The sequence below is a fragment of the Sapajus apella genome, unplaced genomic scaffold, assembly GCF_009761245.1.
Source record: "Sapajus apella isolate SASKATOON/1434 unplaced genomic scaffold, GSC_monkey_1.0 scaffold86, whole genome shotgun sequence".
NCBI lineage: Eukaryota > Metazoa > Chordata > Mammalia > Primates > Cebidae > Sapajus > Sapajus apella.
In genome coordinates, this window is record NW_022437026.1 from 5,987,572 (window position 1) to 6,001,819 (window position 14,248).

General features: G+C 39.4%; 1 pseudogene; it reads left to right on the forward strand.

The window, feature by feature from the left end:
- The first annotated feature begins 206 nt into the window (after positions 1-206).
- Positions 207-14,248, forward strand: part of LOC116534247 — a 42,883-nt pseudogene continuing 28,841 nt past the window's right edge.

The following is a 14,248-nucleotide window of genomic DNA, read 5'->3' on the forward strand; positions in this document are numbered from 1 at the left end:
ATACCCCGTTCTGCCTGTTATAAAAAGGAGGGCTGAGAGAATGTGAAATGTTCACTTACTGACAATTATGTGGCAACACGAAAAAAATGTGAATTGGCAAAGATCCACGGTTAACTGTTAAAGAAACAGAATTTAAAACTGCGAGTGTGTTAGAATACAAAAACAAACAAACAGCAGCAAAAACAAGCACAGGGAAGAAGCCTGGGAGAAAATGTCCTGGAAATAATATAAAAAAATCATTGTCATAGAAACAGGAAAAAGGTGGTTTCCGGAGGCTGGGAAGTGGAAGGGAAGGAATGAAGAAAGGAGAGATGCTGAGCAAAGTTTGTAAACTTAGTTAGACCAGAGGAATAAGTGTGAATGATCTAAAACTGCATGGTGACCACAGTTACATATTTTGAAATTACTAAGTAATAGATTTTTAACATTCTTACTGCCAAAAAAAGAAGTTGGTGAGATGACAGATATGTTGGTTAACTTGATTTCGTCTTTCCTCAATGGACACATATATCAAAACATCACACTGTACCCCACAAATATACAAAATTATTATTCATCAATTAAAACAAAGAAATATGAAAATCCCCAAAGAGTAGCTCTGTCTGTTATACAACGGGCCATCACCAGTATTATCAACCGGACACCATCTCGATTGTTGAAGGAAATAATCTTGGTGGATGATTTCAACTCAAATGGTGAGAAACATGATAAAGAATAATTGTAAAAATCATCACTTGTCATCTGTTCTTGGCTGGAAAGAGGTTTGGCTTAGAGTTTAGGACACCCTGGGTTTCTCTTGTAGGGAAAATAAAAAGATTATTAGTTGAGGGTCTATTTGTGCTAGTCACATTTAATCTTCACAAAGTCAAGACAGAGGATAATTATCTCAATTACACAGATGAGGAAACTAAGACTTTGAGAGATCACACGGCATGCTTAAATTGGACTGCAAGCCAGTGGCAGAGCTGGGAGTTAGGCCAGGGCTGTGTGCCTCCAAATCTACCTGCGCCCCTCCCAGTCACCACGAAGAAGACTGTGGGGTGAAACAGAGTCTAGAGGAGGACCCTAGATGCCAGGAAGGGACTTAGAGTTGCTCCTTATGAGAAATAGACCACTCTTCCTGGATCACTAAGCCTGGAGAAAACAGAGCTTTGGGTGGTGACTCCTCAAAATGGCAACCACTCTTGCCCACAGGGTGCCCCCTGCCCTGAGTCTAGCCCACCCAAGGAAGAGACGTGGAAGACAGTGGACCTCAGTCCTCATTTTCTGAGTTTGTAATCCAGGCTTCTTTTTTATAAGTGTTATATCCTTGGGTAACTCAACTTCCTCATGCTCTGGTTTTCTTACACACAAAATATGAATGTTGTCAATGACTGTTTTATGAACTATAGTGAGAATTAAATGAGATCATCATGGCAGCTAACATTGCTTGTTCTAAGCACCTTATATGTATTAACTATTTTAATCATTACAACAACAATATGAGGAAGGAACCACTTTTTGACCCATTACACAGATGCACAAAACTAAGGCATGGACTAATTAAGGAACTTGTTCAATATCCCGCAGCTGGTAAGTGACAGAATTGAAATTTGACCATAAACTTCAGAGTCCTGAGCCCTAGTTCTAAACACTATGTTCCTTTTATAATACGTGAATTATGGGCTGGGTGCAGTGGCTCATGCCTGCAATCCAGCACTTTGGGAGACTGAGGCGGGTGGATCACGAGGCTTGAGACCAGTCTGACCAACATGGTGAAACCCCGTCTCTACTAAAAATATAAAAATTAGCCGGGTGTGGTGCTGTGCACCTGTAATCCCAGCTACTCGGGAGGCTGAGGCAAGAGAATCACTTTAACCCAAGAGGCAGAGGTTGTAGTGAGCCTTGAGTGTGCCATTGTACTCCAGCCTGGGTGACCGAGTGAGACTCTGTCTCAAAAAAACCCCAAAACCAAAAACAAAACAAAAACAAAAACAAAAAACCCAAAAACATGAATTATGTAAAGCATTTAGCACGTGGTAGCCTCTCACCAAGTGTTGGCTCTCAGTTTTATTGATTTTGTGCAACAAATAAAAGAGAGCAGAATTAAGTTACGAAAATGTAGAGGTTTGGGCTAGCAGTAAGGAAAAATTTCCTGACTATAAGGGCTATGAAGTGGCAGCTCCTTGGAGGCAGAATATGTTCCTTCTCTGGGGATCTGTAAGTACAGGGTAGGTTATTGTACCTTCAACCTGTCTCTCAGGAGAGAGAACAAACAAAATGATTGCTTAAACCTTCCTTTTTAGACTTCCACACTAAAAATACTTACCTTCATCCTTTGCATATCTTCCTCTCTTGTACTTCCAATGTAACTAAACAAAAAATAAGAAGGTACAATTCTTGGAGTAAAATTCCACTGAAAACCAGAGAAAAGAGACATGTTTCATTCATTTCTGGGCATGGAGACTGTTAGCAAGTTGCACATCTGGTTTTCTGAGCCAAAAATAGGAGCTTGACTAGAAAGACCTCTGCCCTGGGCTTCTGAAGACACTGGCTCTGCTCCCTGGCAGAGACGACCTTAGGCAAGTCCCCTCACCTCTTTGGGACTCAGGGTCTTCACGAGGCAAATGCAAGGGTTGAGCTGGAATACTGTGAATGGTATCTTTTTCTGTGAAAAAAAAAAAAAAAATCAGTGAGCTTATACCTCTATGTTCCATGGGGTATAGATATGACTTAATTTAGGACTTTTTCCTGTGGAACAATAAAATTAAAAAAATGCAAGATTACAAACACGGGGCAGACACATAAAGAAAAACCAAGGCCGGGCGTGGTGGCTCACGCCTGTAATCCCAACACTTTGGGAGGCTGAGATGGGTGGATCATGAGGTCAGGAGTTCAAGACCAGCCTGGCCAACATGGTGAAACCCCATCTCTAAAAAATAAAAAAAGAAAAAAAAAAAAGAAAATGAAAGCTTTCTTATTGTTCTAAATTGCACTCCATCATAACACATTCTTTGGGTCTGAAACCCATTTTTGTTTTCCACAGAGATGATTTGTTTGGATGGTCACAGAAGAGGGGACTGTCGGCCATTCTCTGGTGTTACAGGGACCGGAATTAGAGAGTCTCTCTCATTAACCACGAAAACACCAGCCAAATTGGGCCTGCACTGAGCACAACTCTAATATCTGTTTTGTGTTAAACGGGAAAATAAATGGAACTCTTTACTATGCATATCAAAAGAGAAACTCACTATCCATGTGAATTTGGGGGCAACTGACTCAGCCACTTCACACCTCAGTTTCTGCATCTGTAACATCAGGAAATAATGGTGTCTACCTGGTAGGACCAGTTTTGGGATTAAATCATGTGTGCAAAGGGCTCAGGAGAGAGCCTGTTCCCATTACATGCTAGCTAGTGTTCTGCTTCTCACCTATTGCCTATCTTGGTATTATTTGTAGTACTTTTGAAATGCCACAAACTGGTGCCAGAGGTTTGCCTCTTTTCTGTCTTTCCCTAAGCTTTATTCACATCACTCAAATGTTTTGAGCTCAAATGTTAAATACCACTCAAATGTCAGGTGAGATCTAAGCTAGAAATTATATCAAGGTGGATGGAATGCTGTATTTTCTCCCTAATTTTAGGAAAATTACACAATCAACAACTACATGCTGAGTTTCTACCATGAGCCAGGCACTGGGCAGGGAAAAGGATGTCAGAGAGTTCAAGAAGTTTCCATCTTAATTGATGAGGCAAGACAATCTGTGGAAAGGTATGTCAATGTGTGGAGAATAATGTGACCAACCAAGTGAACTGTCAGTGAGCATCAGAAAGCACAGAGAAGAGGGTGTGATGATCTAAGGGGGCTTCCTGGAGGAGATGGGCTTGCATTGGGACTTGAAGGCTTCATAGGATTTGAGACAGCAGAGGAAATGAAGGAAGACTCAGAAACTGGGTTGGGGTGGAGAACTAGGGAGTGCAGAAAGAATGGTGTGAACAAAAATGAGGAATCCAGAAGCACCCTGAGCTGACCAGCTTGAAATAACAAGTTTGGGGAAGAGTCCAGTAAGAGGGCAAAGTTGGGAAGGGAGCAACCATGCCTCAATGGTTGTCTTCAGAAGACCCATTGAGGCATCCTTAATTTTTGTGCTATATGATAGACATTATTTCTCAGGACATGACTCAGAATCGATGATCATAAAAATTTGGAGTTGGAAGGATCCTGAATATCTGGTACTTTTCTTGAATTTATATGTATATAAAATATATATATGGATATATATAATATATATATTATATATAAAATATATATATTATATATATATATTATATATATATAATATATATATATTTTTTTTTTTTAAAAAGAAGTCTCGTTTTAATTCTTTGTTGCCCAGGCTGGTCTTGATCTCCTGGGCTCCGACAATCCTCCATCTTGGCCTCCCAAAGTGCTGGAATTACAGGCATGAGCCACCATGCCCACCGTGGTACTTTCCTCTTAAGTTGAGAAAACAGACACATCTAATGGGAAGTGACACAGAATTATGTAGTGATCAAATTAGAATCTAGATATTCAGGTTCAGTGGCATCTCCTGTGGATTACTGAGTAAAAGTAGTGTCTGGTTAGTTATACAGACTGGCCACCTTGGCTACCCCAGCTTACTCCCAGAGGAAGCAAACAGCCTTAGACATACTGGCTCTGTTTAGCACCTTCAATAATTCAGACAATCACTCTTGACTGCAGCAGATCTAAAATGGGGCAAGTTTTACTGCCAGAGTCACATAGGTGATGATTCCAAGTCTTGACCGCTGTAGATCTCACAAATATGCTCTTCTTTTGAGAGAGGAGCCAGGAAGAATCTCATTCCTTGGCTATGAGATTCTATGGGGTGAGAGGAGATGGAGGGAGGACTTGATAAACCCAACCAGGTACTCACAGCGTTCTTGAGACAATGTGTCCCGGTGGCTAAAGACAGCATAGGCTCATGTCCAGGGCATGCCACTTACTAGATATGTGACTCGGAAAAGTTTTTAAAACTCTTTGTGCCTCACTTTCTTCATCTGTACAGTGGGGATATTGTAGTGCCTACCACATGAGATTCTTTCAGAATTAAATTAATTGATTTTATCAATGAGTAACTCAGAGTCATTTGGTTAGATATTTTGCATGCTGCTCAGTGATTTGCATTCAGGTTGTTTTCTTACTGAGGAAGTCAGTGGTAGGCTGAGCCAAAGAGCAAAGCGGTAGACAAGCTTTGTTAAAAGAGAGGGAAGAGAGGGAAGAAAACCACCTGTAAACTGTCCAGGAAGAGTGAATCTTGTTTGCATAATTTTTGACCTAAATTCACTAGCTAGAAGCTGGCAAAGAGATTAATCTGTGCATTCCGTCCCAGTTGGTCCTTCAGTAGGCTGGGAATATCTAAAACTAAACAATTTTAGTCATTTATGGATTTTCCAGAAAGTCTTGAGAGTTTAGTTATGAAGATGTTCCAGGCTTTCCCGCAAGTGTTTTCTATCAGCCTCTGTACCTTAGTTAGGCTAGTTCTGTCCTACGCATTCTCTCAAGAACTTCTCAATGTTAAAAAGCACCTGTGACAGTGCCTGACATGTAATAAGCAGTATTATCATTCTAAGATAGTTTAACTGTGAGGGAAAGGAAATTAGGAATGATCACAGTACACTTCAGGCGGAAGGGAGAAGAGAGGCAGGCACAGGGGAAATACTACTGTTCTAGCTGACTCTTTGAATTGCCCATATGCTGGAGGTAGTCCAGCCACTATTATAGAATAGTATAAAACTTCTGTACCACATTGATGATTGCACTCAGGATTTTTACAGGTGTGCACTTGGTTGACAGGAGAACTAAAGGTACACTTGGATGAGAAGATTAAACTTTACAATCAGAAGTATCCGGGACTACTGAAAATAATATGGCACCCTGAGAGGAAAGGTCTTGCTCAAGCCCGCAACAGTGGCTGGGAAGCTGCCACAGCAGATGTGGTCGTCATTTTGGATGCTCACATTGAAGTCAATGTTGGATGGTAAGGCTCAAGGAGGCTGATTCTTCTGGAAAGGGCAGAGAGGAGATCTTAGGCATGTATTAAACAAACAAGACAGGATACTGTGGACATAGGGAAAGTCAGCACCAGACCTTAAACAAAGGGATACTCCAAAAGAGCATGCTTTTATGCAAGCATTTTGCTTGGCTAGGAGAAGTAGCATGGTGGAGAGTATTGACAGTTGGATCATAACTCTGACTTTGTCAAATACTTTGTGAATTTGAATATGTCACTTCACTTAACTAGACATTGTATCTTTAACTGTAAAGATGAAGAGATTAGCCTCTGTTTATTTTAAAGATCTTTCCCCAGCCCTGAAATGACACGATATGGTAAAGTGAGCGATGTTCTTTAGAGAATGCGGAGAATCAGACAGGAAAGAAGCATCATTTTGGAAACAGGGCGAACGAAGAGATAATGTAAATTCAAGGAGTAATATAAATACTGATAATCCTGCTTCACAATGGCCCGGGGGTGCTCCTTGGGTACTAATTTCAAGCCTGTTCTTGACACGGGTTGGCTGCTGGCAACCTCGGCTACCTCAAAAGGTACAGAGATTCTCTGGACTCTGGAGAGTTCTACTCACAACTTAGCACAGCCTAAATGGAGGAGGTGCTCAATGTTAGGGCAAGGTGCTTGGAGCAGCTTGCTGCACACTCCTCTTCTAGGGCAGAGCCAATCTTGGCTCGGATTCAGGAAGACCACACCGTGATTGTGTTTCCTGTGTTTGACAACATTCATTTTGACACCTTTGAACTGGATAAGTATCAACTGGCAGTTGATGGGTTTAACTGGGAACTCTGGCACCTCTATGATGCACTGCCACAAGCCTGAATTGATCTGCATGATGTCACTGCCCTAGTGAAGTAAGTCTGAGCAGGTTCAGGGAACGTGGTAGTGTCTGGGAAGGCAGGGATGAACTGCATGGATATTGTTTATCTTTGGTGGTAGCAATTGGGGTGAGGTGGAAGGAAGGGAGGGGTTGAGGTAAAGGACAAGGGATAGAGGGAAAAAAACCCAATGAGTTGTCCCAGTTAAGAAATTACAGACATATTGGGCTATTTAGAGACTTTCAGGCAAAAATCAAGCCTTCATAGCCTGCTAATCAAGCCTTCATAGCCTGCTAATGCTTGGCCCAAATTCTTTCCAAAATTTAAAATTCTTTTAGTTATTTTAAAATGAAAATTTTCCAAAATTTAAAATTTTGGAAAGCATTTGGGCCATTTCAAGCATTAGCAGGCTATGAAGTAAGGATATCTAGATGAAAAAGATGTAACTTCAATATATTTTGAGAAGGGTTATGATAACACAGTGGGCCAGGGAAAGCTACATGCACTTAGTTCAGCCTGAGGGTTTAGGGAAGGCCTTCATGATAAGGATAGACTTAGGTAGAGTTCTGAAGCCCAGGTAATCATTGAGCATCCCACCCCTCACCTCCATTCCTTGTGGAGAGATTAGCGACTCTTGCTGTGTGCTCTGTCGGAGTCCTTCAATCTTGGGCATCCTGGCTGCTAACAGGCTCTTCCTGGGAGAGATTGGGTCTCTGGATGGTGGAATGCTCATCTGTGAGGAGAGAACGTGGAACTTAGCCTAAGGGTGGATACATTTCCTTTCACTTTATGGGACAAAGTAGAAATGGAAATAGAAAGGTAGAAGGACCCCTTGTTCTAGGATTCTGGAATTGACTCAAGGTGGATACAGTCTCATGTTTCCAAGTGATGGGACCAAGGATGGGGGCAATGGGACTTCTGGAGTGGACACTCCTGATACAGCCTTTATAATCTGGGAGGTATGGTGGGAAGTGGTCAAGTTGGGATTGAATAGATGTCCCTATTTCGCTTGAGGACTCTGGACTCTTTCCAAGTATCTCCTGAGATAAACCAACCTTGGAGAAGACAACTTTCTAGAAGGCCAAAGACAGCAGAAACAGGAGTGGGCAACATGCTCAGGGAATGCAGATGTGTGGGCAGCCAACCTGCTTCTGTACTGAGCAGCTGACATGATGGCCTGAGTGTGTGCTGAGATATAGTCTAATCTAAGAGAAATAGTCAGGTTTTTATCATCATATCATTGAAATTCTCAAACCCAGCCAGTTAAGGTGGCTCACACCTGCAATCCCAACACTTTGGGAGGCTGAGGCAGGCAGATCGCTTGAGCCCAAGAGTTTGAGGCCGGCCTGAGCAACATAGTGAAACCTTGTCTCTATTAAAAAAGCAAGAAAAAGAAAAAACAAATCCTCAAACCAGTGCTAGTTCTGACCAACTTCTGTGTGTCTGTAAAAATGCTGGCTTCATGCTTCAGCAGTGATGCCTCTCGTCTGCTCCTGACAACTTCCCATGCTTGTTTAGGTCAAATGGACAACCCGAATTAAAAAAAAATTAATTTTAATTTTTTGTGAGTATAAATATATGTATTTAGGGCATACATGTGATGTTTTGATACAGGCATGCAATGAATAATAATCATGTCATGGAGAATGGGGTATCCATCCCTCAAGCATTTATCATTTGTGTTACAAACAATCCGACTATATCCTTTTAGTTATTTTAAAATGCAAAATTAAATTATTATTAACTATAGTTTTCCTATTGGGCCATCAAATCGTAGGTCTTATTTGTCTTATTCATTCTTTGTAACTACTACTTTTGTACCCATTAACCATCGCCATCTCCCCCAACTACCTTGTAACCATCCTTCCACTCTTTATGTCCATGGGTTCAGTTGTTTTGACTTTTAAATTTCAAATGTAAGTGAGAAATACAGTGTTTTTCTTTCTGTGCCTGGCTTATTTCACTTTACATAACGATCTCCAGTTCCATCCATGTTGTTGCAAACGACAGAACCTCGTTCTTTCTTATTATAGCTGAATAGTACTATATTGTGTATATGTACTACATTTTCTTTATCTATTCATCTGTTGACGGACACTTAGGTTGCTTCCATATCTTGGCTGTTGTGAATGGTGCTGCAACAAACAAAAGAGTGCAGCTATCTCTTTGATATACCGATTCCCTTTCTTTTGGGTATATACCCAGTAGTGGGATATTGCTGGATCATATGGCAGCTCAATTTTTAGTTGTTTTTTTTTTTTTTTTTGGAAGCTACAAATTGTTCTCCATAGTGGTTGTACTAATCTACATTCCTACCAACAGTGGACGAGGGTTCCCTTTCTCCACATCCTCTCCAGCATTTGTTATTGCCTATCCTTTGGATATAAGCCATTTTAAATGGAGTGAGATGATATCTCACTGTAGTTTTGATTTGCATTTCTCTGATGATCAGTGATGTTGAGTATCTTTTCACATGGCTGTTTGCCCTTTGTATGTTTTCTTTTGAGAAATGTCTATTCAAATCTTTTGCCCACTTTTTGGTTGGATTATTTTTACCTATAGAGTTGTTTAAGTTCCTTACATATTCTGGTTATTGATTCCTAGTCAGATGAGTGGTTTGCAAATATTTTATCCCATTTTGTGAGTTGTCTGTTCACTTTGTTGATTTTATCTTTTGCTGTGCAGAAGCTTTTAAACTTGATGTTATTCCGTTTGTCAATGTTAGCATTGGATGCCTGTGCTTGTGGGGTATTGCTGAAGAAATCTTTGCCCAGACCAGTGTCCTAGAGATTTCCCCCATTTTTTCTTATAGTAATTTCATAATTTGAGGTCTTAGATTTAAGTGTTTAACCCATTTTCATTTTATTTTTGTATATGGTGAGAGATATGGACCTACTTTCATTCTTCTGCATATAAATATTCCGTTTTCCCAGCCCCATTTATTGAAGAGACTGTCTTTTCCCCAGTGTATGTTCTTGGCACCTTTGTCAAAAATGAGTTCACTGTGGGTGTATGGATTTGTTTCTGGGTTCCTTATTCTGGTTCATTGGTCTATGTGTCTGTTTTTATGCTAGTATGTTGCTTTGGGTAATGTGGACATTTTAATAATATTAATTTTTTCAATCCGTGAACATGGAATATCTTTCCATTTCTTGGTGTCCTCTTCAATGTTTTTTATCACTGTTTTATAGTTTTCATTATAGAGATTTTTTTTTTCTGCTTTGCTTAATTCTTAGACATTTAATTTTATTTGTGGCTATTGTAAATGGGGTTACTTTAAAAAATTTCTTTTCAGATTGTTCACTATTGGCATACAGAAATGCTACTGATTTTTGTATGTTGATTTTCCATCCTGCAACTTCACTGAATTTATCAGTTCTAATAGTTTTTCTTTGCGTGTGTGTGGAGTCTTTAGGTTTTTTTTCAATAAAAGATTATGCCATCTGCAAACAAGGACGATTTGAACTTCATCCATTCCAATTTGGATGCCTTTATTTCTTTTTCTTGTCTGATTGCTCTAGCTAGGACTTTCAGTAGTACATTGAATAACTGTGGTGAAAATGGGCATCTTTGTCATGTTCCAGATCTTAGAGGACAGGCTTTCAGTTTTTCCCTGTTCAGTGTGATATTAGCTGTGGGTTTGTTGTATATGGCTTTTATTATGTTAAGGTATGTTTTTTTCTATACCTAGTTTTTTTGAGAGGTTTTAAATTGTGAATAGATGTTGAACTTTATTGAATCCTTTTTCAGCATCAATTGAAATGATCACCTGGTTTTTGTCCTTTATTCTGTTGATATGATGTTTCACATTGATTGATTTGCATATGTTGAACAATCTTTACATCCCAAGGATAAATCCCACTTGGTCATGATGAATGACCTTTCCAATGTATTTTCGAATTCAGTTTGCTAATAATTTGCTAATATTTTGTGCCAATATTCATCAGAGATATTGGCCTATAGTCTTCTTTTCTTTTCATGTGTCTTTGTCTGGTTTTAATATCAGGGTAATATTGGCCTCATAGAATGAGTTTGAAAGTATTTCTTTCTCTAATTTTGGAAAAGTTTAAGTAGGATGGTATTAGTTTTTCTTTATATGTTCAGTAGAAATCAGCAGTGAAACCACTGGGTCCCAGGTTTTCCTTTACTGGAAGACTTTTTTTTACAGCTTTGATCTCATTATTTGTTATTGGTCTGTTCAGGTTTGGGATTTTTGTTTTCCTGGTACAATATTGAACCAGGTTCAGTGTGTCTAGGGATTTGTCCATTTCTCCTAGATTTCTCAATTTATTGGCATATAGTTGCTTATAGTAGCCACTAATGATCCTTTGAATTTCTGCAGTATCAGTTGTAATTTTTCATTTCTGATTATGTTTATTTAGATATTCTTTTTTTCTTAGCCTTGATAAAGCTTTGTCAATTTTGTTTAACTTTTCAAAACACCAATTTTTTGTTTCTTTGATTTTTTTGTATTTTTAATTACAATTTTATTTATTTATGCTTTGATCTTTATTATTTCTTTTCTATTTTTTAACTTTCATTTTAAGTTTGGGGGTACTAGTGCAGGTTTGTTATATTGGTAAACTTTGTCATGGGGGTTTATTGTACAGATTATTTCATTACCTAGGCACTAAGCCTAGTCCCCATTGGTTACTATTTCCTGACCTTCTCCCTCCTCCCACCCTCAACCCTCCAAAAGGCCTCAGTGTGAGTTGTTCCCCTCTTTGTGTCAATGTGTTCTCATCATTTAGTTTCCACTTAAAAGTAAGAACATGTGGTATGTGGTTTTCTGTTCCTATGTTAGTTTGCTAAGGATAATGGCCTCCAGCTCCATCCACGTCCTTGCAAAGAACATGAACTCAGTTTTTATGGCTGCATAGTATTCTATGATGTATATGCACCATGTTCTTTATCTGGTCTATCATTGATGGGCATTTAGGTTGATTTCATGTCTTTGCAATTGTGAAGATTTCTACAATGAACATACATGTGCATGTGTTGGTATAATAGAATAATTTGTGTTCCCTTGGTAGATATCCAGTAAAGAGATTGCTGGGTTGAATGGCATGTCTGTCTTTAGCTCTTTGGGAATCACCACACTGCCTTCTGCAATGGCTGAGCTAATTTACACTCCCATCAACAGTGTACAAGCATTCTTTTTTCTTTACAACCTTGCCAGCATGTTATTTTTTAACTTTTTTTTTTTTTTTTTTGATATGAGGTCTTGCTCTGTCACCCAGGTTGGAGTGCAGTGGTGAGATGTTGGCTCACTGTAACCTCTGTTTCCCAGGTTCAAGCAATTCACCTGCCTCAGCCTCCTGAGTAGCTGGGATTACAGGCGTGTGCCACCACACCCAGTTAATTTTTGTATTTTTAGTAGAGACAGGGTTTTACCATGTTGGCCACACTGGTTTCAAACTCCTGACCTCGTGATCTGCCTCCCTCAGTTTTCCAAAGTGCTGGGATTACAGGCATAAGCCACCATGCCCGGCCAGTTTTTTGACTTTTTGGTAATAGCTACCTCATTTCAAACTATACTACAGAGCTACAATAACCAAAACATCATGGTACTAGTACAAAAACAGACCCATAGACTGACGGAACAGAATAGAGAACCCAGAAATAAGACTGCACACCTACAACTATCTGATCTTCAACAAATCTGACAAAAACAAGCAATGGAGAAAGGATTTCCTATTCAATAAATTGTGCTGGGATAACTGGCTAGCCATATGCAGAAGATTGAAATTGGACCCATTCTTTACACCATATACAAAATTAACTCTAGATGGATTAAAAATTTAAATGTAAAACCCAAAACTATAAAAACCCCAGAAGACAACCTAGGCAATACCATTCAGGACATAGGCATGGGCAAAGAAGAGTTCATGACAAATATGCCAAAAGCAGTAGCAACAAAAGGAAAAATTTACAAATAGTTTCTATTAGTTATTTTCTATTACAATTTTTGGTTTGGTTTGCTCTTGCTTTTTTAGTTATTTAAGATGCATCATTAGATTGTTTAAAGTTTTTACACTTTTTGATGTAGGCACTTACAGCTATAAACAACCCTCTTATACTGTTTTTGCTTTATTCCATGGGTTTTGGTGTGCTGTATTTCCATTATCATTTGCTTCAAAATATTTTCCAATTTCCTTCTTGATTTATTCATTGATTCACTGTCATTCAGGAGCATATAAATATATATATACACATATTTTTATGCATTTTAGGTTTTGGGGTACATGTGAAGAACATGAAAGATTGTTGCATAGGTACACACATGGCAGTGTGATTTGCTGCCGTCCTCCCCGTCACCTATATCTGGCATTTCTCCCCATGCTGTCTCTCCCCAACTCCCCCCCCACTGTCCCTCCCTATTTCCCCCCGACAGATCCCAGTGTGTGATGCTCCCCTCCCTGTGTCCATGTGTTCTCATTGTTCAACACCCACACATGAGTGAGAACATGTGGTGTTTGATTTTCTGTTCTTGTGTCAGTTTGCTGAGAATGATGGTTTCCAGGTTCATCCATGTCCCTACAAAGGACATGAACTCATCATTTTTGATGGCTGCATAATATTCCATGGTGTATATGTGCCACATTTTCACTGTCCAGTCAATGGACATTTGGGTTGGTTCCAGGTCTTTGCTATTGTAAACTGTGCTGCAATGAACATTCGTGTACATGTGTCCTTATAGTAGAATGATTTGTAATCCTTTGGATATATACCCAGTAATGGGATTGCTGGGTCAAATGGAATTTCTATTTCTAGGTCCTTGAGGAATCGCCACACTGTCTTCCACAATGGTTGAACTAATGTACACTCCCACCAACAGTGTAAAACTGTTCCTATTTCTCCACATCCTCTCCAGCATCTGTTGTCTCCAGAATTTTTAATGATTGCCATTCTAACTGGCGTGAGATGGTATCTCAATGTAGTTTTGATTTGCATTTCTCTGATGACCAGTGATGATGAGCATTTTTTCATATGTTTGTTGGCCTCATGTATGTCTTCTTTTGTAAAGTGTCTGTTCATATCCTTTGCCCACTTTTGAATGGGCTTGTTTGCTTTATTCTTGTAAATCTGTTTTGGTTCTTTGTAAATTCTGGATATCAGCCCTTTGTCAGATGGGTAGACTGCAAAAATTTTTTCCCATTCTGTTGGTTGCCGATTCACTCTAGTGACTGTTTCTTTTGCTGTGCAGAAGCTGTGGAGTTTGATTAGGTCCCATTTGTCTATTTTGGCTTTTGTTGCCAATGCTTTTGGTGTTTTGGTCATGAAGTCCTTGCCTACGCTATGTCCTGAATGGTTTTGCCTAGATTTTCTTCTAGAGTTTCTATGGTGTTAGATCTTACATTTAAGTTCTTAATTCATCTGGA